Below are 26,192 nucleotides of genomic sequence, written 5' to 3' on the forward strand. Positions count from 1 at the left end.
TATAGACAAATAAAGGTATATCAAATGCCATACAACATAAATTCTTGAGTTTTATTGAAATTATCTCTGCGTCTTGAAGATGTATCATAATTACCTAGTAACAATAAAGAACATCTCAAATTGAGAAAAGGAGATCATCACAAGAATGAAGATTTTCTCTAAAGTACACATGCCAATAAGGTAAAGGACAGACTTAGTGTCCAGACAAGTTATAAATCATGGTTCAATAGCCATCATCAGCATGACAAGTGCCTGATCTGCAGTAGCCAGGGAACTTAGACTTATACAAAAAGGAATTTATAAATGTATAAGTGTATATGTACATGTATACATATATATGCATATATGTATATATGTGTATATATGTACATACGTGTATATGTATAAATATATATATTATATGACAGTATTTTTTGCTTTTTTTTGTGCCAACCTTCTTCACATTTTTTCCCATTTATTTTCTTATTTTCTTACTGTCCAGCATTCTTGTTTTTAAAATAGATATAATGATTAAACAGAGCCTGAAATATTGCTTTAAGATACATTTTATAAATATGCATCTTCAAGTATCATAATAGCATGAAACTATTAGTAGCTCTTTTGGTTGTGTATTTAAATTGATGTGTGTGGTGTGTGTGTGTGTGTTTGTCTGTGTGTGTGTGTGTGTGTGTGTGTGTGTGTGTGTGTGTGTGTGTGTGTGCATATGTATGTATGAATGTATGTATACACGCACACGTGCGCACACACAAACACACTCACACACATAATAGGCTTCAGCAAAGTTTCTATGTACCCAATTCATACAGAAATCATTGGTTCACCTGGGGCTATAGTCAAGGACACTTGCTCAAGGTGCTGCGCAATGAAATAGAACCTGGAGCAGGTGATTGCAAAGCAAAGCTATTTATGACATTGTTATACCTGCACCTTTACAATAAAATAAATCATTGAAAAGAAAAAATAACACAGAATGGAATAGTTTATATGAGATTGAAAATGAAAAAGAATGGCAAAATGAGAAAAGAAAATGAGAGAAAGAAAATGTAGATGTTGACATGAATAAGAAGGAAAGTGCATGAAAGATGGGAAGAAAGAATAATAATGAAGGAAGTTGAAAGAAATTTATGAAGAAATAGGTGCAGGAGTGCTAAAAAACTTGCTTCCCAACCACATGGTTGCGGGCTCAGTCCCACTGTGTGGCATCTTTGGCTAGTGTCTTCTACTATAGCTTCAGGTCAACCAAAGCCTTGTGAGTGAATGTGATTGAAGGAAACTGAAAGAAGCCCATTACACATCATCATCATCATCATCATCATTTAACATCCACTGGACGATTTGACTGAGGACTGGCGAACCAGATGGCTACACAGGGCTCCAATCTGATTTGGCAGAGTTTCTACAGCTGGATGCCCTTCCTAATGCTAAACATTCCGAAAGTGTAGTGGGTATATATATATATATATATATATATATATGTATACATTTGTGTGTCTGTGCTTGTCCCCCCACCACCACCACCACCATTGCTTGACCACCAATGTTGGTGTGTTTATATCCATGTAACTTAGAGGTTCGGCAAAAATTGACTGATAGAATAAATATTAGGATACAAAGAATAAGTCCTGGGGGGTCAATTTGTTCAACTAACGACAGTGCTCCAGCATGACCGCAGTCAAAGTGACTAAAACAAGTAAAAGTATAAAAGCATAAATGTGTGTGGGCAAGAAGAAATGAGAAAGTGAAAGGAAAGACAGAAGAAGGAAAAGGAGGAAGGAAAGGAGAGAAGAAAGGAGGAAGGGGAGAAAGGAGGGTGGGGGAGAAAGGAAGAGAGGAAAGATGGGAGGATGGAACGATGGATTGAAGGAAGAAGGAATGAAAGAACGAATAAAGGCAGGGTGGATGGAAAGAAGGAAGGATGGTTGGCAGGGAGAAAAGAAGGAAAGACAGGAGGAAAGAAAGAAAAGCCAAAGGAAGGATGAAAGGAAGGATTAAAGGAGGAAGGAAGGAAGGAAGGGTGAAAGAAAAAAGAAAATGTAGAATGATGGAAATAGAAAGAGAGGAAAAGAAGTAAGAGAGAAAGAATAAGAAAGAGAAAGAATTGATATAAAGAGGAAAGTAGAAGGAAAGAATGAAAGGCAAAAGAAGTGAAAGAAAATAAAAAGAGATTAAATAAGAATTGCTAAAAAGAATGAGAAACAAAGAAGAAAGAGAGAGTGGAAGAGAAAGAAATTAGAAGGTGAAGAAAATTAGAGGGAAAGTGAGAGGAAATGAGAGGAAGAAGGAGAGAGAGAGAGAGAGAGAGAGAGAGAGAGAGAAAAAGAAATTTTATGAAGTAGACAAAGGTTCAAGAAAGGAGTAAGAGTAAGAGGAAAATAGAGGTGAGAGGAGGAGAGAGATAGGAGAGAGGGAGAAAGAGGGAGAGAGAGAGAGAGAGAGAGAGAAATGAAATACGAATCTGTAACGAGAAAAGGAAAGTAAAAGGAATGATAATATGAGGTTTAGTGTGAGGTAGATAACAGTAGGATAAAAACTGGGGACATATAGAGAGATAGTGGGAGGGAGGGACAGAGAAAGGAAAGGGAAGAGCTATGACATTAAAATAATAATGAAAGAGGACTGGGAGAGGAAGAGGAGGGGGAAGAGGAGGAGGAGAGGGAGAGGAAGCCGTGAGGAAAAGGAAGAGGAAAAGAGGATGGAAAAGGATAAAGACGAAGGAGGGGAATAAAGAGGGGGAGGAGAAAGAGAAGGAGGAAGAGGAGAAGAATGGGGAAGAGGAGGAGGAGGAGATGAAGGAGGAGGAGGAGATGAAGGAGGAAGGAGGAGATGAAGGAGGAGGAGGAGATGAAGGAGGGGGAGGAGGAGGAAGAGGAGGAAGGGGAGGAAGAAGGAGGAGGAGAAGTGAAGTTGGTAGTGTTGAAGGCGGAGGTGGCAATAGTGGTGCAGCAGTGGCAGTGATGATAATGGTGGTGGTGGTGGTGGTGGAGGTGAGGAAGTGCTGAATGGAGTGAAAGTGAAAGTAACATAAGTGTAGGTGAGGAGTGAAGAGGAAATAAGAGTGGGAGTGTGTGAAAATTATTGGAAAAGCGGAATGGTATAAGTTGATAGTAATAGTAAGAGTATATGTGTGTGTGTGTGCACGTATCCATGTGTGTCTGTGTGTGAGTGTGTTTGTGTGTGTGTGTGTAGTATGAGGGCTGAAGTAAGAGTGAGAGAGAGAGAAATAGTGAAGGAAGGAGTAAAAGACAAATAAAGGAAAGTAAGAAATAAGAGAGAGAAAGGAAGAATGAGTTGAAAAGAAAGAAAGAAAGAAAGAAAGGAAGGAAGGAAGGAAGGAAGGAAGGAAGGAAAGAAAGAAAGAAAGATGGAAAGTAAAGAAAGGAGAAAAGAAGAGGAAAAGGAAAGAAAGAAAGAAAGACAGGAAGGAAGGAAGGGAGGAAGGAAGGAAGGAAAGAAAGAAGAAGAGATGGAAAGGAACGGAAAGGAAGGAGGAGATAAAGAATTAAAGAAAGAAAGAAAGAAAGAAAAGAAGGAAGGGTAGAAAGAAAGAAAGAAAGAAAGAAAGAAAGAAATATGGTAAGGAAGGAAAGAAGGAAGGAAGGAAAGAAAGAAGAGATGGAAAGGAAAGGAAAGGAAGGAGGAGATAAAGGATTAAAGAAAGAAAGAAAGAAAGAAAGAAAAGAAGGAAGGATAGAAAGAAAGAAAGAAAGAAAGAAATATGGGAAGGAAGGAAAGAAGCAGGAAGGGAAGAAGAGAAGAAGGAAAGAAGGGAAGAAGAGAAGAAGGAAAGAAAGTAAGAAGGAAAGAAAGAAACGAAGAAAGAAGGAAGGAAAGAAACAAAGAGAGAGAAATGATAAAGAAAAAGTAAGAATAGGAAGGATAAGGTGGACAGAGAGAGAGAAAGAAACATTACAAAAGGAGAAAGTGACTAAGAAAGGAGAGGAAGAAAGGAATGGAGTGTGAAGGAGTGAGCATGAGACAGATATGATGCATAGAAATATAGTGGGAGGAGGAGGAAAGAGATAAATGAATCAAAGGTGAGAGGAAAAAGAAGGAGGAGAAAGGGAGAAGAAGGGGAAGAGAAGGAGAAGGAGAAGGAGAAAGAGGAGAAAGATGAGATGCAGTAGTAATAGTGGGAAAGATCTAGTAGTAGCAGCAGCAGTTGCAGCAACAGCAACAGCAACATCATCATCATCATCATCACCATCAGCAGCTGTAACATTAGCAGTAGTTTTAGTAGTTTTAGTAGTAGTAGCAGCAGTAGTAGTAGTAGAACACAATGAAGCAGAAAGAGTAGGAGGAGGAGGAGGAGGAGGAGGAGGGGGGAGGAGGAGGAGAAGAAGGAGGAGGAGAAGAAGGAGGAGGAGAAGAAGAAGAAGAAGAAGAAGAAGAAGAAGAAGAAGAAGAAGAAGAAGAAGAAGAAGAAGAAGAAAATGTTGGAGAATGGGGAAAAAATGAGGAAGAGGAAATTTAAAAAGTGGAGATGAAGGATGTGGCGCCAAAAAAGGAGAGGAAAACAAGTATGAGTACAGGATATTTGAGGCAGGAAGTGAGAGCAGGGGAAGAGGAGGAGGGGGAAGAAGAGGAGGGGAAGAAGAGGAGGGGGAAGAAGAGGAGGGGGAAGAAGAGGAGGGGGAAGAAGAGGAAGGGGAAGAAGAGGTGGGGAGGTGAGGAGAAGAAGGGGGAGGGGAGGGGGGAGGGGGAGGAGGGGAAGTGGAGGTGGGGAGGGGAGGAGGAGAAGTGGAGAAATGGAGGAGGGGAGGAGGGGAAGTGGAGGAGGGGTGGGAGGGGGAGGGGGTGGTGGCTATGGTGGTGGTGGTGGTGGTGGTGGTGGTGGTTAGTGGAGGAGGAGGTAAGGAAGAGGTGTGAGATTTTGGGACTGAAATGGAGAGAAGTGACAGAATGAACGAAGGACAAATGGATGAATGAATGAATGAATGAATGAATGGATGCAAGACAAGAAAAATGAAAGAAAACAAGGAAGAATAAACAGAATGTAGAATGTAAGAAAACCAAACAAGGAAGGAAAGAAAGAAGGAAGGAAGGAAGGAAGGAAGGAAGGAAGGAAGGAGGGAAGGAGGGAAGGAAGGAAAGAAGGAAAGGATACACACATTAAGATGGAATAAAGAAAGAAAGAAAGAAAGGAAGAAAGGGGAAAAAGCAAAGGTGAACCAAAAGCTGAAGTAGAACTGAGAAGGGTTGGTGAGAAAGAAGGAGAATGAAACAAAGCATACATGAAATAATGAAAGAGAAGAAAGAAGAGAATGGTAAAAAGAAAATAAGTGTCAAGAGGAATGAAATATAAAGAAATGAAGGATGTACAAGACGAAATGGAAAATGAAAGGAAGGATATGAAATAAAAAAAAAGATGGTCCAAATAAAATAAGGAATAAGGAAAATATAAAAGATAGAAAGAATGAGTGGAAGAATAAAATAAAGAAATATAGAACGAAATACTAAGAAAGAAGCAAAGGAAAATGAAAGTGAAAGTGAAAGTAGAGTGATGTGAGATGAAGGGAAAGAACACTACAGAAATAAAGTGGTAGATAAATAGTGAGTGAATGAGTGAGAGAAGGAGGGAGAGGAAAGAGAAAGTGGTGAGTGAGTGAGAGAGGAAAATAAAAAAGTGTTATAGAATAGATAAATACACACACACACACACACACACACAAACGAGCAGACAGGCAAACTCATATCCATATGTACATATCAATATATAACTTTGCTGCACATGGCTGTGCTGAGGCACAAGTGTGGCTGTTTCCAGGTGCAGATATAACTTTGTGACTCAGAAGTTTGTTTTGCAACAGTGTGTTTCAGGGTTCAGTCCTACTGCACAGCATCTTGGGCAAGTGTTTTCTACAATAGCTCCAGACCAATTAGTACTTTGTGAGTGAGTTTGGTAAAAGGAAAATGAGCACTTGCTTGACAGACATAGACACATACATACTCTTTTACTCTTTTATTCTTTTACTTGTTTCAGTCATTTTGACTGTGGCCATGCTGGAGCACCACCTTTAGTCGAGCAAATCGACCCCAGGACCTATTCTTTGTAAGCCTAGTACTTATTCTATCGGTCTCTTTTGCTGAACTGCTAATGTTATGGGGACGTAAACACACCAGCATCGGTTGTCAAGCGATGGTGGGGGGGGGGGGGACAAACACAGACACATAAACACAGACACACACACACACACACACACATACACACACACACACACACACATATATATATATATATATATATATATACATATATACGACGGGCTTCTTTCAGTTTCCGTCTACTAAATCCACTCACAAGGCTTTGGTTGGCCCGAGGCTATAGTAGAAGACACTTGCCCAAGGTGCCACGCAGTGGGACTGAAACCGGAACCATATGGTTGGTAAGCAAACTACTTACCACACAGCCACTCATACATACATAGATACATACATACAACAAAGAATACTGGTGAAACACCCCAATAAAGACATCAATTCAGTGCAAACATTACAGATCTAATATTGTTCTGTGGAACAAGGAACAAAAGCCATGCACTGTTGTCCAGCAGATGTGAATGTACAATCAAAAGTCTAGTGAAAAGAGAACATCTATGGTGAATTAATATGGAACTTACAGCTTTTGTACCCTGACTGTGAATTCTTCTCAGTTGTACCTATTGTCATAGGGGTGTTAGGTTATGTACCTACAAATTTGCTCAAAAACCTTCAAATACTCATTTTCGTGGAAAAAGACCAAAAGAAACTGATGTGGATTCTACAAAACCAAATCTATTAGTGGCACAGTTTTAAGATTTGTAAGACATTCACAAAATTCTCCATCTGTGATTCTTCTGTGAATAGCTGCACATACTTGGGTGTATGCATTGAAAAACTCAACCAACACCCCAACTCAGCCACATATTTACAAACACCAGGAACTCTCTTAACTCAAAATGTTTTTTGCTTTGTTAGCAACTGACTTGAAATCTCTCAAGAAAAACTTAAACTAAACTCAAAAGAAATATCATACATACATACATGCATACATGCATGTACATATGTAGTTACAAACATACATTTACACATACAAACATTAGCTAGCAGGCTGAAACTTCAAAGTGATTGTCACTCCTCTTCTTGGAAAAGTATAATAAACATGTGCTCTACAGAAAAATATTGTGCGTTTCTTCACTTAATTGTTAATTTTTTTTTTTTATAACTCAACAGAGGCAAACAATACTTACACACACATAAACACACATATGCGAGCACATATGTGTGTGTGAGTGAGTGTTTATGTGTGCATGTTTGTGTATATGTGTATATGTATATATGTATGTATGTGTGTGTGTATGTATGTATATATATATATATATATATATATATATATATACATTGAGAGAGAGGGAGAGTGATATATATATATATATATATATATATATGTACAAATATATTTGCATGTGTACGTGTGTATGTGTGTGTGTATGTATATATATATATATATATATATATATATATATATACATTGAGAGAGAGAGAGAGTGAATGATATATATATATATATATAAATACAAATATATTTGCATGCATGCATGTGTGTGTGTGTATCTGTGTGTATGTATGTATGTAAGCAATACTGTGAAAAATAATTTAATGGTTACTGTTTACGCGATACATTTTATGTTTCTTGTTTGTCTCCATTCTTGTAAAACAGAGAGAAAGAGAGAGGGAGAGAGAGGGAGAGAGAAGGGGAGGGAGAGAGTGATGGAGAGCGGGAGGGAGAGAGAAAGTGAGAGAGTGGAAGGAAAAGAGTTAAAACAGGAAGTAGGAAAAGAAAAAAAGGATGAAAAGAAAGGAAAGAGAAGACAAAGTTAGAGAAAGGTAACATGAGAACCAGCAAAGAAAGCAAACAAGAGTAAAAGGAAAAGAAGAGAAGAAGAGACTGGAAAGGTAGGAGAGAAAGAGAGAGAGGCAGAGAAAGAGAGAGAGGCAGAGAAAGAGAGAGAGAGGAAAGGGTAGAGGAAAGGAGGGAGTGAAAAAGAGCAATGGAGAGCTGAAATTAAGGATGTGAGTATTTCTTTTAATAAGAATATAAAAAACTTTTATACTGGTAGACCAAGAGAGAACATTAAAATATATGTAGATATACAAGCATATATATAAGCATAGGCGTAGGAGTGGCTGTGTGGTAAGTAGCTTGCTTACCAACCACATGGTTCCGGGTTCAGTCCCACTGCGGGGCACCGAGTGGATTTGGTAGACGGAAACTGAAAGAAGCCTGTTGTATATATGTATATATATATATATATATATATATATATATGTATGTCTGTGTGTATGTTTGTGTGTCTGTGTTTGTCCCTCCAACTTCGCTCGACAACCAATGCTGGTGTGTTTACGTCCCCGTAACTTAGCGGTTTAGCAAAAGAGACTGATAGAATAAGTACTAGGCTTACAAAGAATAAGTCCTGGGGTCGATTTGCTCGACTAAGGGCGGTGCTCCAGCATGGCCACAGTCAAATGACTGAAGCAAGTAAAAGAGTAAAAGAGTATAGGTTTCAAATTCTGGCACAAGGCCAGCAATTTCAGGAAGAGATTAAGTTGATTACATCGACCCACCCCAGTGCTTGACTGGTACTTATTTTATCGACCCCCAAATGGATGAAAGGCAAAGTCACCCCCAGCAGATTTGAACTCAGAATGAAAAGATGGACAAAATGCCACTAAGCACCTTGCTAATGATTCTACTGGCTCAATGCCCTAATACGGGTATAAATATAGATATATAGATATGTAGATAACAAACACTGACATAAATAGACACACATATAAACACATATATATAGGCGTAAACGCATAAAAAGTTGCAAACACACATAAATAGAAATATGCACCAAAACACACTTACATACAAATATTGGGACACAAACACACACACATGCACACACACATACATGCATATGCATACATGAATACATAGATGCATAAATGCAAACATGACATAGACATTAACATGTATAGACATAGATTTATAGACGCAGACTCAAATACAGACATATAAACAGTTACATAAGCACAAACACAAATACACATATAGACATACACAAACCCAGGTGAAGAGACGCAAGCACACACATATATATATGTACAGACATACACACAGACATATATGCAGACACACATGCATACACACAAAGACACGGACGCAGACACACACACATACACACACACACACACACAAAGACGTGGACACTCACATAGACAGACTCAAACACATACACACATATGCACACCCACCCACACACATACACATACACACACACACACACACACACACACACACACAAAGACATAGACACACACATAGACACTGAGACTCAAACACACACGTGCACACACACATATATACATACACACACATACACATATGCATGCAGACAAGCACACCCAAAGGAGCAAACACACAGACACACAAATGTGCAGGATCTAACATACAAGCAGATAAACAAACACAAGATGCACATAAAGTACACCTAAATAAGCACACATACGCACAAACATGCACTCACATATCCATAAGCAGGCATGCAAACTCACAAGCACGCACACAAGCACACACGCATACACACATGCATACACACACACATGTGCATACACACACGCACACACGTGCATACACACAGACTCTCAAACATACACACACAACTACACAACTACATGTGCATACACAAACACAGACGCACAAGCATACGCTGTAAATATACGAGTATACATGCACACAAGCATACAAACGCACACACACAACCACATAACCACACATGCACAGCCATGCAAGCAAATACACAGGCACACAGAGGCACACACAACAACAAGCACACAAGCGCACACGCAAACACACATCTACATACACACAAACTCACAAACAAATACACAAGTGCATGCAAACACACACACACACACACACACACACACACACACACACACTCACACACACATGCAAGAATGATCAAAAAACAAACATGAAAGAATACATACACACATGCACGCACACAAATACACACACATAAACATACAAATACACAGACATGAAGGGATGCATACACAAGCGCATAAATATACAAAGAAATATACACACGCAAACATACACAAGCATACATGCATGCACACACACACACACACACTCTTCTCATGCAAATACACACATACAAACATATACACTAACATATACTCACACACATGTAAATACAAAGATCAACATACAAACAGTCACACACTCATAACAACAAACAACAAACAAACAAACCTACAAAACATGTAAATAAAAATAAAGCTTATGCACATACAAATATTGAAACATGCACATTCAAGTATGCATACACAGGCAGGCATGGCTGTGCAGTTAAGAAACTTGCTTCCCAACCACATGGTTTGGGGTTCAGTCTCACTGCACAGTTCCTTGAGCAAGTGATGTTTTTTACGATAGCCCTGAGGCATCAATGCCTTGTGAAAGAATTTGCTAGAAAGAAACTGGAAACCCATTGTGAGCTTGTGTGTGTGTGTGCGTGTTTGTGTGTGTGTGTGTGTTTGTGTGTGTATGTGTGTGTGTGTGCGTGTGTAAGTGTGTGTTTGAGTGTGCGTGTGCGTGCAAGAGTGAGTGTTTGTGAGTGTGTGTGTGAGTGGGTGTGGTGTGGTGTGCTTGAGTGAATATGTGTGTGTGTGTGTGTCTGTCTGTGTGTGTGTGTGTGTCTGTGTGTGTGTGTGTGTGTGTTTGTCTCCACCCACTGTTTGACAACTGGTTTTTTTTATAACATCTCCACAACTTAGAAGTTTGATAAAAGAGACTGATATAATAAGTGCCAGACTTAAAGAATAATTACTGGGTTAATTTATTCGACTGAACTAATCAAGGTGGTGCCTCAGCATGGCCACAGTCCAACAACCGAAACAAGTCAGACATAAGCAAACATACAAACACAGCTCCTACAAGGTAACAAGAGATGCATCTAAGCCTAAGGTAGAGAGGCCTGTGACCTGTTCTGGGTAGCATGGGAAGGACACACAATGTTGACATACCCCAAGACCTAAAAAAAGTGTCCAAAAGGGAGCAAACCCGGACAATTGGTAACTGAAACAACACAACCTTTACAGTGGAGGATGTCAGATGCTGTCAGCTAGATATAGTTGGGGTTATCTCAACAAAGTTCTGAGGCCTTGACACTGTAAATTTGGATGAAGAATGGAAAATCCACTATTTAGGTGTGGTGCCAAGAATGGCTGCATAGGTGGGAGTGGTGATACTAAGAAGTCACCGGCAATCAGAATATGCTATGGACTGGATCCTGTAGAGTGGGACACCTTGCTACTTGAAGCTTAGAGTGAAAGTTTGGCCTCTGCCAGTGGATGGTGGAAGTTTATGTGCCAAACAGTAAGCTTCAATACAGATCCTTCCTTAATGAAGTCAGTACAACACTAGATGTAGTTAAGACCAAGTCATATATCCCAATGGGAGACTTCAATGCTCATGTTGGCACTGACCACCTGATATGGAAAGCAGTGATATGTATATGTATATATAAATATATGGAGGAGACCCCCTTCAATCATGAATGACCGTGGGATTGTACCTAGAAAGTTACCCTCTGGGGCACAAGTCCGGGCAAAGTTGTTTGTGGAAGGCTAGCAGTCGCCCATGCATACCAGCCTCACCTCTCCTTACCACTGATGTTATCCAAGGGAAAAGCACAGGCTGAGACAGCTTGGCACCAGTGATGTCACAACTGATCTCTACAGCTGAGTTAACTGGAGCAACGTGAAATAAAGTGTCTTGCTCAAGAACACAACATGCAGCCCAGTCAAACTCACAACCTCACAATTGTAAGCTCAATGCTCTAACCACTAAGCTATGCACCTTCACATATAAATATAAATATATATATTTATATATATATATATATATATATATATATATATATATATACATATATATATATATATGTATGTATGTATGTATACACACACACATATATATATATATATATACACACGCATCTATGTATATAACTATCATGCCAACAACCACCTTGAACACCTTTTTGAGCTCCATCTGTCTAACACATGTGGGCATGCCTATAAAGTCAGAAAACACCATAACTCCCATAACTTTCGGTAACATTTTTTCACACTCAGAGTTGCTGAAGCACGGAACAAACTACCTGCATCAGTTGTTAGTTGCCTAGACATTGCATCCTTTAAAACCTCCATGCTTCCTGAAATTCGCAAAAAACCACAACTGATATCACCCACACCATACACATGCACACATGTATATCATGCTCATAAACTGTAAACTTTCATGACTTTTGTACATAATTCTATGTATTGTACATGTACCTTTGATGAGTTGTAGTGCACCTGAGTACTATACACAATAATTTCATTATCATCATCATTATTTTTATTATCACCACCACCACCTTCACTCCTAAAATTATCATTGAAGGTCATCATTGGATATGAGTAGAGAGCTATCATATAGGTATATACATATGGTCATATGTATATATATATATATATATATATATATATATATATATATCTTGTATATTTAATTGTATATGTATATGTGCTTCTATGCATGTATGATTGTATATATGTATATGCATATACATATAGACGTACGTGCACATACACACACTTGACACATATATAAACACACCCGTATGTGAGCATAGGCATTCACTTATGTGTGTATGTTTATATATATATATTGTGTGTGTGTGTATTGATAGATAGATAGATAGATAGATAGATATAGATAAATAGATAGATGCATACATATATACATACATATATACAAATGTACATGTGCACACACACATACACACATGCCTGCACACACTCATGAAGACGCACACACACACAAACATGCACACACACACACACACACACACACACACACACACACAAGCTCTCAAACATACACATTCAAACATACAAGCATACACACACAGCCACACAAGCACATGCACACGCACAAGCATACACACGCAAACATATGCGTATACACATCTGCAAAGTGAGATTACTGTCATACTGATCTCTCAATAATACATCTGCTTTATTCCTGAACAAGGTACATAACTCTGCCTGGTTTCATTTGCCTTAGCTAATAAAAAATATACTCCATTCTCTACTAAGCAGTCGATTGGCAGTGAGCTAATGTGAGTGCTTCTGTGTGGTTCTTTGCTCCATAAGAAATAGCAGAATAACTTTGAAATAAAAGTCACATTAAGGAATATATTCTAAGGCATCATTTCCTAAAATAAAAGCAAAATCCAGACTTATCGAGAGTTAAGTGTTAGCAACAATGCTTTGCAGTTGTTCTTCTTTAGCCCTGGGTCAGTACTGGTTGAGGAGATTTATGATTAAAGACAGTCCAGCCATGAAAATCATATCTTTTTTAAGCATTATAGATTTAAGACTAAATTACATGGCATTATGTGGGTTATTCATTTTTTAAAAGACAGAAGTGTAATTTGAGTAGGATTTGGGTTGCTATTTTTGGCATGTTAAGTAAATATCTTATTGGCTTGGCTCAGTTGAGTGGTCAGGCTATGGAAGAAGTATTCCTATAAATGTATATTTTCATATGTGAGTGTATGTAAGTGCGAAACAACATTAGATATTTTGTGTGTGCATGTGTGTGTGTGTGTGTGTGTGTGTGTGTGCATGTGTGTGCGTGCTTAGATGCATACACTCATTAGTGTAATACACACACACATTTATATGCGCATAGATGTATATACTTATATATATATCTATGAATATATATACACATGTGTCTATGTGTGTAAGCATGCACACACACATAAATCCATACATCCATACTGCATCTCCCCTAATATAATATGTGTGTGTGTGTGTGTGTGTGTGTGTGTGTGTGTGTGTGTGTGTGTGTGTGTGTGTATTAGTGTAGGGGAGATGCAGTAGGGATTTACGCAGTTAACCAATGCCCTCATCCCAATAAGGTAACTGCAGGAAAAATACTTAGCTAACTGTAAGCCATTGTACCCAGCATTTGTTGACCTGGAGAAGATCTTTGACAGAATTCCATAATCTGATGATCAGTGAGAAAACTAAGGATAGATGAATATTAAACATAAGCCTTGTACAGAGATGATGTCAATGGGATGAGTGTGAGCCATGAGTACAGCAAGAAATTTTGCATACAGGTAAGAATCCACCAGCATTCTATCCTCAGCCCACTTCTGTTTAGCATAGATCTCTAGACTGTAGCATTAGAGTTTAAGATTGGGTAAGTGTAGGAACTCCTCTCTGTTGTGGTACTGATGGCAGCGGACTGGACTATTGCATGTTGTTACACACCACCTGTCACAATGCATTCCCTCGCATTGTTTTAGCTTTTGAATGATGCCATCTTGCCGGTTAAGCAGGCAGACAGGCAGGCAGGCAGGCAGGCAGGCAGGCAGGCAGGCAGGCAGGCCAACATTTCCCAGATCAGAACAGCAGTCCCTTGCAAGGTTACCCATTTACAGCTGAGTGAACTGAAGCAATATAAACTGAAATGTCTTGCTCAAGAATACAATAGACCACCAGCACGGGGATTGAAATCGTTATCTTGCAATCGTGAGTGTGACACATTAACGGTTAGGTCAAACACCCTCTTACACACATGCAAACATTTATATGTATATATGAATAGACAGACAGATTAGATAGATAGATAGATAGATAGATAGATAGATAGATAGATAGATAGATAGATAGATAGATAATGTGGTTCTTTTTGTGTGTGTGCATGAGAGAGTGTCTGTTTTTGTGTGCATTTGTGTGTGAATGTGTGTGTGTGTGTGCATGTGTGTGTGTGCATTTGTGTGTGTGTTTTAACATATAAATTGCTAAGTGACATGTCAAGTTATTTTGTTGGTTAGTTCCCTTCTTTCTGTTATGTTGAAAGAAGAGAGCAGTAGTTGTGCAGAAGAAGGTTGTGTAAGGGAGAAGAAAGTATTATAAAGAGGTAATAGATAAGTGGAAAATTGATAGAATGGAAGACAGCAACTTGTGAGTGAAGAAGTTATGCAAAAAAAAAAAATGCTATTTAAATAATAGGTGGTGAAGTGGAAGAGATAGTGTAACAGAGGAGAAGGGGGGGAAAAAAGGAAAATAAAGCTCTGCAGTAGACAGGGAGAAATTAGAGAGGTGATGTGATTAAATAACAGAGGTATAGGAAGTGAGTGAATAATAATGTGAAAGAGATATCATGTATGACATCAAAGTGGTGAGAGCAACATTGGGAAATGAAGAAAATATGTGGAGACAGAATTTAGTTGAGAGAAAAATGAGAGAAAATATATATATATATATATATATATATATAGATGGAGCAGATGTGAAGAAATAAAGGAAGTATAAGAGTAAGTTTGTGAGAACATTAAAGAGAGTAGAAGTAAAACTAATAAGCATATCTAAAGGAAGACAAAATGAAGGCCAGCAATTTTATTCTATGAGTTCAGAATGGAATGCAAAGCATTGAAACTGCTTGTAATACAAGCTATGTATTTGACCAGAGGATCAGCAAATGAATATAGAGTTCAGCATTGGTTATAAAAATTTTGTTGTTTAAGCAGGCGACGAGAAGATAAGGAAAAGGTGACAGATAACCTGCTACAATTGTTAGTGACCAATTGAGAGGACCGCTACTGAAATATAGCCATGCAAAACAATTTGGCAAGTTGCAAAAGAATGAAATGTTAACCACTCAGGCTTTGCTTAACGTTTTTATTACATTGGTACAGATGTGGTTGTGTAGCTAAGATGGTTGTTTCTCAAACATGTGATCTTAGGTTCAGTTCAATCCCACTGCACGATAACTTGTGGGTAGATGTAGTAAATGGAAACTGAAAGGAGCCTTTTGCATACATGCATACATGCATATATATATATATATTTACATATATTATATACTTATATATATATACATATATATATATGTATATATGTATGTATATATATATGTGTATATATATATATATATACATACATACATACATATATATATATATATTCTTCTATTTGTTATACTCATTTGACTGCAGCCATGCTGGAGCATCACCTTTAGTCAAACAAATCTACCCCAGGGTTCATTATTTGTAAGTCTAGTACTTCGTCTATTGGTCTCTTTTGATGAACTGCTAAGTTACGGGGACGTAAACACACCAGCATCACTTGCCAAGTGATGGAGGAAGGGACAAACATATACACACAAACACACACACACACACACATATATATACGACATGCTTCTTCCAGTTTCCATCTACCAAATCCACTCACAAAGCTTTGATTGGCCTGAGGCTATAGTAGAAGACATTTGCCCAAGGTACCATGCAGTGGGACTGAACCTGAACCATGTGATTGGGAAGCAAGCTGCTTACCACACAGCCACTCCTGCACCTATATACATATGTGCGTGGGTGTGCGTGTGTGTGTGTGTGTGTGAAGGGGTAGTGGGAAATTTCACTGTAAACATTTTACCATGCGAAAATTTGCCATATAAAACTTCATTTTAAATTACCTCATCAAATTTTTTGAATGTTTCCCGTTGAAATAAAGACCTGCCTATTTAATGATTTTATAAAACATTCGATTATTCTATTTTTTTTTTATTTTCAAAAATGGTGATATAATCATCCATACAGTGAATTTTTCTTACAATGAATTTTCCTACACTGCAAAATTTCATACAGCAAATTTTTCGGAGACAGTGTATGTGTATCTGTATATATGTGTGTGTGTTTGCGCATGCGTATGTGTGTGTATGTGTGTGTGTGTGTGTGTATACATGCTTGTATGTATAAGTAATCATTATCCTCATCATCATTTAATGTGTGTTTTCCATGTTGGCATGGGTTGGATGGTTTGATAGGAGCTGGCTTGGCAGCAGACTACACCAGGCTTCAGTATCTGTTCTGGCGAGGTTTTTATGCTCTTCCTAACACCAGCCACCCTGCAGAGTGGGACTGACTGCTTTTTACATGGCGCCAGCACAAGTGAGGGCAGTTTTGACTTGGCTTTTACAGCTGGGTGCCCTTTCAAATGCCAACCACTTTACAGCATGGACTGGATGCTTTTTATGTGGCACCATCACTGGCAGGGTGAACAAGTAACTTGCAAGACAAAGATTCTTTGAGAAGGGAGGGAACATTGGAGGGGGTGACCTTATGCAAGATGATGAAAGATTAAAATGCAACAGAGAGACAGAAAGAGAGCAAGAGAAAGGTTGTGAGTGGAAGAGAGCGAGAGTGGAAGAGCACAAAAAAGAGCAGGAAAGAAATGGTGGTGAAGTGTCAGGGTATACTCATAAGGAATGATGTAGATCAGATTATAAATGAGATGGTAGAGTAGAACAAGAGAGAGATAGATGGTGATGAAGTGCCAGGGCATACCTTCAAGTTGCAGGGGTCATGAGTTCAATTCTCTGTCATGTGTTGAGCAGACACTTTATTTCACATTACTCTAGTTGACTCAGATAGCAAAAAATTACTTGTACCTGTAATTCAAAGGGCCAGTCTCATTACATTCAGTGGGGTGCCATGTTAAGAGTATGCATATCTGTGGCATACTCGGCCATTTGCATGTTAATTTTATGAGCGGACTGTTTAATTGATCATCACAACTAGAACACTCATTATCATTACTAACAGAGTACTAATCAATGTCAAGCTGGTTCTAACTGGTTCTAACATTAAGTGTACATACTTCTGTAGAATACTCAGACACTTTCAGGCTAATCCGATGAGCCTGCCAATTCAGTTGATTGAGCATTTTGATACTTATGGTTAGAAAACCTGACTGAAATTAATGTAGAACAGTATCCAAGGTGATATAATTGGAGAAGTATAATAAAAGTTTTGTGATATCACCAGCAATGATCTTAATTTAGAAAACTGGAGAAGTTTGATTACTATCTTCTACATAATATATATATGTATATCTTTGTATGTATCTATATTATTTATATATATATATATATATATATATATATATACATATATATATATACACACACATATATATATATACACACACATATCTGTTGAGTGGTTGGCGTTAGGAAGGGCATCCAGCTGTAGAAACTCTGCCAAATTAGATTGGAGCCTGGTGTAGCCATCCGGTTGCACCAGTCCTCAGTCAAATCATCCAACCCATGCTAGCATGGAAAGCGGACGTTAAACAATGATGATGATGATGATGATATATATATATATATATATATGGTGGTTGTCTACTCCTTAAACAGAGTTTGACCACCTCCTGCACCTACACCTTAGCCCTTTCATGGTGTCTGATGTGGCTTTTTAAACCAGACAGTGTTTTGAAAAAACACCCACACAGATTGCACCTCTGATTTGCACTACCAATACCTGCAAGTAAGTTCTGCTCATTGTGGATCCTAACATGTCTTTTAAGACCCCCATTGGATTTGCAAACCCTCTGGCACACACCACATTCAAACGTGTGCACAGACATATAATCAGAATAGCTGGATGAGGTTTGTTTATATATATATATATATATACATATATATATATATACATATATACACATATATACATATATATGTACATATATATATATCATCATCATCATCATCATCATTGTCGTTGTCGTTTAATGTCTGCCTTCCATGCTGGCATTAGATACATACATATGTATTTCACATTTAACATACCCTTCCAGCATAGTAGCACCAACCAAACTTTTCAAAGTTGATCTCTACTTATAGTTTATAAAATAAGCAGCAGAATAAGTTGATAAATAATTGAAGAAGTAAAATTAGCAATGTTTTAGTGCAGCTGGTTGCCGATAGCCAAAATATATTGCAAAATTGTACATTAGAAATATCGAAGAAAACATTAAAAAACTTTTCAAAACTATATAAGAATTGCCAAATGTTTTTTTTTTTTTTTGTTGAAAGAATGGTAGATATTACAATGATAAATTTCAATAAAGGAAACTGTTGTTCAAAAATTGTTAACTATGCAGGGAAAAACTCTGTTATTATCTTTCTAGCATGTGGAGGAAATTAGTAAACGAAAAAAAATTAAACAAATAAAATAAAATAAACTTTGATATTTGCTGTTAATAAAATAAAGGCTTAGAAATATTTGCAATATTATTTTATCACATCTTAACTAGAATCAACAGCAAGAATTGTTATAAAGGTGTGGTGTGTTTGATACCCACCATGAATCCATGAATAAATATGTTCTTTTACTACCATAACTTATTTTTATTATAACTATTAATTGTTCTTAACATAGACATAAGGTTATAAACTGGAAGCAAGTGAGGGTTAGGTGATTGACTCCATTTATGTATTTGATTGGTACTTTATTATAAACTGGGCACAAGCATGGACGTGCGGTAACAAGTTTGCTTCCCAGCCACATAGTTCCAAGTTCAGGACTGCTATGTGGCACCTCAAGTAAGTATCCTCTACAGTAGCCAAGGACAGACAAAAGCCTTGTGAGTGGATTTGAGAGATGGAAACTGAAAGAAGCCCATTATGTGTGTGTCACCATTCTTCACCATTGTCTCCACTGGGCAGGTCATGTCCAGTGTATGGAGCCTTCTTGTCTCCCAAGGATCATGCTCTATGGAGAACTTGCAATTGGAACAAGACCCAGAGGAGGTCTGAAATTCTGTTTTAAAGACCAGCTGAAATGGACCTTGGCTCAAGCTAACATCCAACCATCCTCATGGAAACAGATTGCCATGGAGAGGACAGCCGGGCGGACTGCTATCTGCAATGGAGCCAGCTTCTTCGAGCAGAACAGACAACAGAATGAGGAGGCAAAACACAGGAGAAGAAAGGAGTTTCTTCAACGTCCTCGACCTGCACCAACCATCCCATGCGAGTTCTGCCCACAACTCTTTCACCACCAACTTGGAACCAGACTCTTGAAAATTTTTTACAATTTTCCATACTGTTGTTCGGTTAATTTTAAACATTTTCAATACAGCTGTATTACTTTCACCTCCTTTGTGGAGGATTTTGATGTATTTCGGTTTATAGCCATTATCTAATTTATAGACCTGAATTTATTTAGTCTGAAACAAAAAGAAGACACACTAAGCTTTTATAATTTTCACATCTTATCATATTCATCGATAGTTATTAAAGCCCGAAACTTCAGTTGCCTTAATTTCAGGCCACCCTGTATTTATAACCTTTACTGATATACACTGATATACACTGATAAAGAATATATACTCATGTATGCATGCATATATGCATGTATGTATGTATTTTGAGATGGATGGTTGGGTGAATATTTGTATGTTATTTCTAGTGATGATCAAGCAAACCTATGATCAAAGGTATTCTAACTACAACCATACTACTTTTTTTTTCAGTTAACTGGCACTGTTTTGGTTACAGGGACAAGGGTTCCAGTTGATCCAATAAATGGAACAGCCTGCTTGCAAAAATAATGTGCAAGTGGCTAAGCACTACATAGACACACATAACCTTAACATAGTTCTCAGGGAGATTCAATATGACAAAGATTGTGACAAGGTTGGCTCCTTCTGAATTGCAGGTTACAACTCACTTTTGCCAGCTGTGTGGACTGGAGCAACGTGAAATAAGGTGTCTTGCTCAAGGACCCAATGCAACACCAGGTATTGAACTCACAACCTCACAATCATGAACAGAATACCCTAACCACTAAGCCACATGCTTTCACTTTTTTCCAGTATGCAGGACACGTGTCATCACATGATCTAATATGTCATTCTGTGAGCCAATAGAGGGAATCTTGAGAGAATTTGGCTGTTATTTCTGGCTGATTGAATAAACATGTAAAGGCTCCTTCATTAGCCAGTGGCTTTTCATGTAGAAATAGTGGTATGATGTTAATAGTTGCTGCAAAGGAGAAAACATAATTATGATGGTAGCTCTAGTTTTAACTTTTATACACAAGCATTGTACAAATGAAACTGATGGCTTCCATATTCTATAGAATGTTTATAATGACAACCAGTTCATTGTGTCTGTTTGTTTCCTGACCTGTCAAGTAAGACAGTGCAGTATTTGGTTGTAACAGTAATTGGCTTTAACAAGCATCCACTTATTTATTATAAATGCTTGAATATAGCAATAAATGACCACTATGTAAATGTACCAGATACTACCAGCGTTAACTCTCATTTCTCTAAATGAAGATGTTATTTTGGGAAGTGCAGATCAAATTTGCTGATCTACTGAAATTTAAATATCTAGCTTGCTAAGAATGATTATGATTAGAGAAGAATGTGTCTCTGCCAGTTGAGGATGGGAGAGAAAAATGAATAATTCAAGCAGTGCAAGCTTTTATGAACTTTACTGAGTACCTTTAATTAGCTGTAATGCTGAAAATACATTTCGAATCACTTTTGCATTTAATGTAAATTGCTTTTAGCTGTTACATGATTCTGAGTTATTCTTGAGTTCTATTATGTTACAGTAAACTTGCACACAATATTTGTATGTGCTGATGATACATTTGTAGAATTACAGTATGTAACCATCAAAAGATGAGTCATCTTTTTTGACAGCTTCATAATCAGCTTTTGCTCAGAGATTTTACCATTAACATTCGTCTTTCTTTTATTTTAAAATATTAAGGTTAGTTGATAACTCAGGAGACTGACATTCAACATGGGGACTCTAAAATGGTTTTATCCCATGCATAATATTTCAAATATTAACAGTAAATGATGACATTATTTAATTTTCTTTTTTTAATAATAATTTTATTCACTCAGATTTCATTTTCCATGCTGCAATGATTTCAAATTTGAACATTTGCATTAAAATTTTTGAGAAAACATTTTTAATGGTTGAATACACTTTCTAATGCAAATGATTGTGGTATGATACAAGTGATGATTAAATAAGAAAACTCTTGTGAAACTTGTTACCAATTTTTCTCAGTTATTTACAAGAACAAAGCTGAAAATTAAACACTTCATAGTATTAAATTCAATGTTTCACAGTGACATGTTGAAACACTGTCAATACTAATTTGCCTTTTATTCCAATAAATGACCAATAGTAGTATACTTGAGACAAGTGGTTTGACAGCAGACAAACATCTCTTTATCCATAAGATTACCTTTTCAGTTAATAAAGTTTGCTAGAAGTATTGTACATTGGATCAACTGAGGAAAGAAAGAGGTGAAAATCATCAGAACTTATAGATGAGTAGCCAGTAAATTCTTTTAATGAAACAGGTGCTGGTTTGCACAGTGGCTTATTATCCATATATTTTCATAGTTTCCCATTTGGTATGAATCTCTTTTTATACTTTTGTGTGGACATAGTTCCTTCATATTAAATCTTTATAAAAATCTCTGTATTTACTGATGTATAAAATCATACTATTTCGTACTTGATTTTAACTGATAAAAACTAGGGTGTGACTATAAAGCTAAAACAATGAAAGGAAAAATTTTGTACTGAATTTAACTCTACCTTAGGGACGCAACTTATATATGAGTAAATACAATGACAAGGACTCATATAATCGAACTATGTTGGACATTGACACATCATCACTCATGTTTCTTCTCACTGGTGATACAATATCCTATTATATTTTAATACCAACAATACTGTTTTTAGAATATTTAAATTTGCATTGAGAGATCCTTTTGTAGAAATGTATGGTGCTTAAAAGCACTGATATATATTGTAGCAGATGAGAGTTATTTGGTACCAGTGCTCGGACTGCTAGACCATGAGATTTCAGCATGCTCTGCTTCTTCAGTGATAAGCATCCAGCACCACATAACAGCCACAAAATATGAGTATTGTACCGCTCTTAACACCTAGTGCTTCCATAGTAACCATAGTAAACATGGTAACCCAGTGCCTCTATAGTCACAACACTTTCACTGGTTGGGTGCTCATACCCAGGTTAAGGACCACTACTCTAAACTGCATTACAAATAAAAATAAGTTCAGGAGCCACTGAGTTAAAATAGAGTATGACTAAACTATTTTTACATGTCAAGTTGGCGGCAATCAACAAAATGGTATAATATCAGAGATGGATCAAAAAATATAAAGAAACAGTTAATTCTAGAAAATATAGAAGAAATAAACAAACATCAAGGTAAGATATTTAAGAACTAAGCAGTTAGCTAAATGACAAGTTTGACTAGCTAGATGGAAAGCATAGTAAGATTTCAAATGTCACTTGACAAGATGAGAAATATGAGCTGATTTGAATTTCAAAGACGCATGTCATGACAAATCAGGATATCTTTGGAAAGAATCTAATCTGGAAATACTTGTACTCAGGAACACTGTACTTAAATTGTGTCATTACGTGAAATTTCTGAATGGGAATTATGAATGGAATATTTGGAGGCCAACAATATATTTAGCCAAAGGGGATTATCTGGCTGTTTGCACATTTACATTCATCACCACCACCACCGCTGCCGCCACTGCCACCACCACCACCACCACCACCACCACCACCACCACCATCATCATCTTACCATTCACATTTCCAATCATGCATAGGTCGGGGAGAGTTTATTGTTGCAAATTCTCTACAGTTGGATGCCCTTCCTGTTGCCAACCTATGCCAGTTTCCAAGCAAGGTAATATTTTTCCCACAGCCAGACATGTTTTTGCAGCATACTGGAAGTTACTGACACTGTTTATATGAAATAACACTTATTTACAATTACTCACATGATGTCAAGACAAAGCCACAAACACACATACATACACGCACACACATGCGTATATACAAAAATAACAAGATTTAAAAACTGAAGGAATTTTGAAAAAGATATCTGCTGAAAGCATTACAATAGTTAAGATATAACAACTTATTTGCATAACTGTTGGTGTAGGCATGGATTTATGGTTAAAATGTTTGCTTTGTAACACTGTGGTCCCAGAATAATTCCAATACATGAACGAATGCCTTCTGATATTGCCTCACATCATCAATACCTTGTAAGTATAACTTGGTAGATAGAAACTATATAGAAGCTTGTCATATATATATAGGCACAGGTGTGACTGTTTAGTAAGAAGCTAGCTTCCCAACCACATGGTTTCAGGTTCAGTCCCACTGTGTGGCACCTTGAGCAAGTGTCTTCTGCTATAGCCTTGGACTTACCAAAACCTTGTGAGTGGATTTGGTAAACGGAAACCGAAAGAATCCTGTCATATATGTGTGTGTGTCATTTTATACATCTCTACATTCTGAGTTCAAATTCTGCCGAGGTTGACTTTGTCTTTCATCCTTCATGTTTAGTAAAATAAGTATCTGTTGAGCACTGGGGTCGATTTAATTGATTTGGCACGTTCCCCACAAAACTGCTGGTCTTGTTTCAAAATTCGAAACCAATATTATTATTAGTATTATTATTATTATTATTTTATGTTTGACTTTTGCTTTGCATTTGTACAAGTTGGATCCAAGTCTCACCCAGAGACCTCAAGAGACAACAAGTTAGAAGTTCATGTAGGTGTTATGCCTAGGGTACCATATATTTGGATTTGTACATAATGTTGTTCTAGAGAATGTTTAAGTACTATTATTATTATTATTATTATTATTATTATTATTATTACTATTATTATTATTATTATTATTATTATTATTATTATTATTATTATTATTATTATTATTTATGGTTTCCTTTCATTATAACTTTATTTCAGCTACCTTAGTACTGGGCATCCTCCAAAGGCTAAGAGTAGCAAGGTTACTTTTATTTTGCTATGCATGCTAAAATTATCACCACATTTAATCCATTTTAGATGGAGAGTGCTTTCCAGAGTATATGGGCTGTACCCATCAAGACTATCTTTTGTAGTTCATGGTGTCTGGAGTTACCAAGGAGTTGCTTAATATACTTCTCAGCTCTCTTCTTTATCATTCCCAACGCACCAATTATTACTGGTATTATCATAGTACTAAGCTTCCATATTTTTGTGATTTCAATTTGCAGATCTTTATAGTGAGAAAGCATTCCGTATTCCTTTATTGAGAGATTTTGATCTTGTGAGACAGACATATCTATTAACAGACAAGTTCCTCTCTTCTAGTCCTTGATCACAATGTCTGGTTGATTGGTGTCAATTTTTCTGTCTGTTTGTATTGGGAAGTTCCAAAGGATGGTGACGCCTTTGCCATTTACTTCCTCTTCTGGATGGTGCCTGTACCACTTATCATAGGAGTTAATTTTGTAGTATTTACAAGCATTCCAGTGGATGTGCTGCCCTAGTCTGTCATGTTTTATGAGGCACTCCTTTTCAGTGGGGACTGGGCAGTCAGAAACAACATGATCAATTGTCTCTGTGAATTTCCCGCTAAATCTGCACGAGGGGTCAGAGCCATCTTTAAGGACGTTTGCATGGTAGTTTCTAGTAGGTAAGCTCTGATCTTGTGCTGGAATAAGAAAATCTTTTGTTTCCTGTTTCAGACCTGTCCCTTATTATTATTATTATTATTATTATTATTATTATTATTATTATTATTATTATTATTATTATTATTATTATTATTACTGTTGTTGTTTTTGTTGTTATTATTATTATCATCATTATCATTATCATCAACATTATTATTATTAAAGTACCTGTCAAATACTATAGTAAATAGTTTCAACTAATCACCTTCCTTCAAAATTGCAGTTTTTGCACTTAAATCAGTTAACAATTATTGTTACTATTACTGTAGGTGAAAGAGAAAGAGAATGTGAGAGAGGGGGAGGAAGAAAGAAAGAATATTACAAAGAACATAAAATCTGCAGGCATTAAAGTCATAGAACACCTATTACTTGCCCTGTCATTATTAAACCAATTATGTTTATTATTAAGGGTTTTGAGTTCAAATTTACAGAAGGTATATTGTAGAGTTTCAAGCAAGGAATTTTAATGCCATATCGTCTAACTTCCTCTCGCTCTTGGGATTAGTTTTAAGATGTAGTTCTTGGGCTTGAAACTAGATCAAAGATGCCTTGTTGTACATAAGGCAGCCTAACACAACAATGAGCATGACGATGATGGTCATAATATTAATAATAATAATAATAATAATAATAATAATAATAATAATAATAATAATAATAATAAGAAGAAGAAGAAGAAGAAGAAGAAGAAGAAGAAGAAG

The 26,192-nt window shown here is 37.0% G+C and overlaps 1 protein-coding gene across 3 annotated transcripts in view; it reads right to left on the reverse strand.

Moving 5' to 3' along the window:
• The window catches only part of LOC128246972 (protocadherin-18-like), a 216,874-nt gene that overhangs the window by 115,168 nt on the left and 75,514 nt on the right, over window positions 1–26,192 (reverse strand). The gene's annotated exons all lie outside the window — the stretch shown is intronic.

This window comes from Octopus bimaculoides, chromosome 14 (genome assembly GCF_046866305.1).
Source record: "Octopus bimaculoides isolate indiv1 chromosome 14, ASM4686630v1, whole genome shotgun sequence".
NCBI classification, from domain to species: domain Eukaryota; kingdom Metazoa; phylum Mollusca; class Cephalopoda; order Octopoda; family Octopodidae; genus Octopus; species Octopus bimaculoides.